The following is a 5,310-nucleotide window of genomic DNA, read 5'->3' as shown; positions in this document are numbered from 1 at the left end:
AAGCCATGGTGGGGACAAAGTCTAAGCATTTCATTGAAACGCTCCCACGCATCATAAAGAGACTCCCCTTCTTTTTGAGTGAATTGATAAAGCTTTGCCCTTAGTCGGGTGATTTTAGATGGGGGAAAGAAGCGGATGAGGAATTCTCGCTTCATTTGATCCCATGAGGTGATGGAACCAACTCTTAGGGAATGGAACCAAGAGAGAGCTTTATCTTTTAGAGAAAAAGGGAAAAGATGCAGTCTTATGGCTTCTTGGTTTGCCTTATATGTCACAGTGAGTCGCCAGAAAGTTGAGATGTGAAGATTGGGATCCTCGTCGGGGGATCCCGCAAAATAATTTTGCTGCACCAACTTAAGTTAGGCATGCTTGATTTCAAAGTTTTCACCCTCAACCGTTTGATACACAATAATAGCACATGGCTCTTCCGTTGAAGGAATCACATACTCTTTGAGAGCACGTTCTTCAGCCATGTCGTTATTACTTTTGTGCTTTCCAAGAAGTTAACGGTGAAGAAATAAAAGAAAAGATAAAAAAGGAAAAAGAAAAGAAAAGAAAAGAAAAGAAAAGAAAAAGAAAGAAAATTCTAATCAAAAAGAAAAAGTTAATTAAATTAGTTAACTCCCCGGCAACGACGCCAAAAACTTGATAGAGTCAAACCGCAAGTGCACGGTCTATCGAAATAATAGTAGTAAAAAAAGTATCGTTCCTCTAGGGAGTTGTTCAATTTAACTAACTTTATAAGAATGATTAGAGGAGAAGAAAAGAGATTATAAAATTGGAGGTTCAGGTGTTTGAAAATAAATAATAATAAAAAGAGCCTTGGGATTATTGGTTCATCGTAATAACGAATCCTTAACAAACAAACCTTAAACTTATAATTCTACGTTAGTCCTAATTTCTAAAGACAAGTTTCTCTTTGGCATATCAAAGCTTCTTTCGAAGTCAGTGAGTGTATTCCTCCAACAACCACACCTATTCTCATGGGTGATTGCCTTTGGAATCCTTGAAGATCGAAACTTTATGTGTCTCAAGGTTTGCTAGACTATTCTCATGTTTCGCAATGCTTGTCTAAATTCACTTGTTCGAATATCAAAGCTCCGCGTTCGCTTTATGAATTGATATTTGAGATAATGAATTAACAATTATCAAACCCTCCGCGTTCGCTTCCACAGTTTGATAATGGTTAATTCTTGTTAAAACGGTGAATTTAGATTAGAAATTAAGGTTACATATAATTAAGGTTTAAGGATTGGTTTGATCCGGATTACGTCATTAGACTTATCCAACAATCCCAAGACAAAGAAGTCTACTCACTCATGTTCATCGTAGACATGGGGAAGAAGAGAGAAAGCATAAAATAAATTGCAACAAAGTAAATAAAAAGATGAACTTTTATTAGAAAGACAATTGTCACTTATTGTATTCCAAGAAAAGATGAATATTTGTGATGGAGTGCTACTCTATTTATAGCTTTACAATTGACTTAAAACCTAAGCAACTATAAGGGCTAATCGGTAAAACTAAAACAGAGTGACTTGGCCTCTAAGCAAAAGGTGTTCTGGGAGGTGGCACGGCCGTGCCACATGTTGGCACGGGCCGTGCCAAGCTTCTGACTTGTGGGAGACATATTTTTGTCTCCGTATCTTCGTATTTTTGTCCTGTATTTTCTCCAGACTCCTTTCGTTTGCTCCAAGGCTCCTTCCATCATATATTCGTTCCTGAAATAAAATAAAACACAATTTGAAGTAAAAGATTCAAAAAGGAAATAAAATTGCAATAAAATAAATTCAAATCTAAATAAAACTAAACCAAATAATATATAAAAATAGACTAAATAAAGACTCATCAATGTGAAGTTTGCCAAACTGCCAGGCTTCACAAAATGTAAATTGGTCACTAGGGGATGTCTTTACATTGCAATCTTTCAACACCTTTTCTTGTACTCTATTGTTGGGATGTCCAAGTTTCATATGCCAATTTCCTTTGAGACTCATGTAGACACATGGATCTTTATTGTTTAAGGGTTCTTTATTGGTCGAGAGTTGGTATAGGCCATCTGATGAGTCATAGATAGTATTATTTACTGCCTTATTTAGTTTAGTTTTATTTTAGATTTGATTTTATTTTATTGCATTTTATTTTAGTTTAGAATATTTTACTGCAAATTGTCTTTTATTTTATTTTAGGAATAAATATATGGTGGAAGGTGCCTTGGAGCAAAAGAAAGAGGACTGGAACAAATACAGCGCAAGAATACGAAGATACGGGACAAAAATATGTTCCCCCAAAGTCAGAAGCTTGGCACGGCCCGTGCCAACATGTGGCACGGCCGTGCCCGTCCCTAGGATACTCTTTTGCTGCTTTTCTTCAAGCCCAAGTTACCCTGTTGCAGCTTTACCGTTTTATCCTTCTAGTTGCTTAGTTTCCAAGTCAGATGTAAAGCTATAAATAGAGTAGCTCTCCACCATAAACAATCATGCTTTACTTTGTTTATTTCAATTGCTATTTTAATAAAAGTCTTTATTTTCCCTTTTACTTTCTTTGCAATTTATTTTACCGTATTTCTCTCTTCTTCCTCCACGTCTACGATGAACATGAGTGAGTAGACTTCTTAGTCTTAGGATTATTGGGGAGTCTAATGACTCAATCCTAAACAAAACATGTCTAAACCCTAATTTCTATGTAACCCTAATTTCTAATCTAGATTCACCGTCTTAATGTGGATTAACAATTATCAAACTATGGAAGCGAAAACGGAGGGTTTGATAATCGTTAATCCATCATCCCAAACATCAATTCATAAAGCGAGAGCGGAGTCTTGATGTTGGAACTAGTGAATCTAGACAATAATTACAAAACAGTGAAATAGTCTTTGCAATTATTGAGACAAAGAGTAGTTTCAATCCTCTATGCATCTTCTAGTAATCATGTCAGTGAAATAGGCTTGGTTGCTAGAAGTAAACTCTCACCGGACTTTCATCGGAAAGGTGAGGGGCTAAGGGAAACCGGTCTTTAGAAATTAGTGTGTAAATCATGAAATTAGATGTTTAGGTTTTGTCTAGTGAAGGATTAGTTATTAAGATGAACCAATGATCCTAAGGACCTTTATTATTATTGTTTTTACCTTCAGCAATCAAACTCTTTCTTATCAACTTTCTCTCCTCTAATAATTCATTAAAAGTTAATTAAGTTGAACAACTCCCTAGCGGAACGATAACTCTACTTACTACTATTACTTCGATAGGCCGTGCACTTGCGGTTTGGCCTTATCAAGTTTTTGGCGCCGTTGCCGGGGAGTTAACTAATTTAATTAGCTTTTTCTTAGTGATTAGAATTCTCTCTTCTTCTCTTTCTTTTTCTGTTTTTATTTTTATTTTTCTGTTATCACTAACTTCTTGGGTTCTCAATTTTTTATGCGAAAAACCAGAAATCGAGTTGTAATAATCAACGAGATCGAAAGGTATTTGCATAGACGAAAGAGAGACGCACGAAATAACACCGCCATGGCCAATCGCACTCTCAAAGAGTATGCAACGCCGTCTACGGCTGAGCCACAAGCTGTTATTGTGTACCCAACGGTTGAGGATGACAATTTTGAAATTAAGCCTGCCCTACTTAACTTGGTGCAGCAAAACCAATTCTCGGGATCCCTCACTGAGGATCCCAATCTTCACATCTCTGTTTTCCTACGAATTAGTGGAACCATGAAGGAGAACCAAGAGGCCGTAAGACTTCATCTCTTTCCCTTTTCCTTAAGGGATAGAGCTAGCGCTTGGTTCCATTCCCTCGAAGTCGGTTCCATTACTTCATGGGATCAGATGAGGCAAGCATTCCTTGCCCGTTTCTTTCCACCATCTAAAACCGCTAAACTTAGAGACCAAATCACACGGTTCAACCAAAAAGATGGGGAATCTCTCTATGAGGCATGGGAGCGTTTCAAAGAAATGCTAAGACTTTGTCCCCACCATGGCCTAGAGAAGTGGCTTATAGTCCACACTTTTTATAATGGCTTGCCTTATACCACTAAGATGTCTGTTGATGCAGCTGCAGGTGGAGCACTTATGAACAAGAATTACACGGAGGCGTATGCCTTGATCGAAGACATGGCTCAAAATCACTACAAGTGGACCGACGAGAGAGCCATCACTAGTTCTTCACCCTCCAAAAGGGAGGCAGGTATACACGAAGTCTCTAACTATGACCACCTTGCTTCTAAAATTGATACACTAACTGAAAAACTTGAAAAACTCAATGTTAGTGCTATCAATTCTGCTTCTACTCCTTCTTGTGAAATTTGTGGTATAACTGGTCATGCTGGTGTTGATTGCCAACTAGGTAGTGCTATTAACGGTGTTGAGCAAATGAATTATGCTCAATACAACCAAGGGATGAGACAAAATCAAAATTTTTATAAAAACCAAAATCCCTATGGACAAGTAGCACCACCCGGTTATGCAAACAACCAAAGATTCACTCAAAAATCCAATTTGGAAATTTTGTTGGAAAATCCTATTGCCAACCAAAACAAACAACTTCAAGAACTTAAAAACCAAACTGGATTTCTGAATGATTCTCTTTCCAAGCTCAATACCAAGGTTGATTCTATTGCTACTCACTCTAAAATGCTTGAAACACAAATCGCCCAAATAGCCCAACAAGTGGCTACATCTTCCCAAACACCGGGAGTCTTTCCTGGTCAAACCGAAGCCAATCCCAAAGCCCAAGTTAATGTCATATCTTTTGGGGGTAGTAAGTTAGGCGAAACTTTTGCTAAGGTTAAAAACATTGGGAAAGAAAATGTCAAGCCCTTAGGTGATAAAGTCGTGATAGAAGAAGCAAAATCACTTGAAGAAAATAAAACTCCATCCCCCTTAAATCCTGATAAGCTTAAACTAGAGGGTAAGTTTGAAAAATTTGTTAACATACTCAGGAAAATTTGCATTAAACTTCCCTTTGCTAAAGCCTTGTCTAGGATGCCTCTATATGCCAAGTTTTTAAAGGAAATTTTTTCAAAGAAAAGAGCTATAGAGCATAATGAGACAATAGCCTTGGCTAAGGAAACTAGTGCAATCATCCAAGAAGCAGCCCCTAAGCTTAGAGATCCAGGTAGCTTTGCCATACCATGTGAAATCGGGAATGAAACCATAAACAAAGCCTTATGTGACTTAGGAGCTAGTGTTAGTTTGCTGCCTTTGTCTCTTCTTAAAAGGATAGGGATAGGAGAATTGAAACCTACCGAGATGGAATTGAAAATTGCTGATCGTTCTACCATGAAACTTGTAGGATTTGTCGAGGACATACCCGTTA

General features: G+C 37.5%; 2 non-coding genes across 2 annotated transcripts; one reads left to right on the top strand and one right to left on the bottom strand.

The window, feature by feature from the left end:
- On the top strand, positions 1 to 107 carry LOC146907872 (small nucleolar RNA R71). The gene has a single exon (XR_015020892.1). It is a non-coding gene; the product is annotated as a small nucleolar RNA R71 (small nucleolar RNA).
- A 3,762-nt stretch (positions 108 to 3,869) lies between these two features.
- Positions 3,870 to 3,976, bottom strand: LOC146907871 (small nucleolar RNA R71). The gene has a single exon (XR_015020747.1). It is a non-coding gene; the product is annotated as a small nucleolar RNA R71 (small nucleolar RNA).
- Positions 3,977 to 5,310: the final 1,334 nt, after the last annotated feature.

Source organism: Medicago sativa, chromosome 7, assembly GCF_051527215.1.
Source record: "Medicago sativa cultivar Bolivia chromosome 7, Bolivia_mono, whole genome shotgun sequence".
NCBI lineage: Eukaryota > Viridiplantae > Streptophyta > Magnoliopsida > Fabales > Fabaceae > Medicago > Medicago sativa.
The sequence above is the reverse complement of the archived record's forward strand: the minus strand, read 5'-3'. Positions and strand labels throughout refer to the sequence as shown.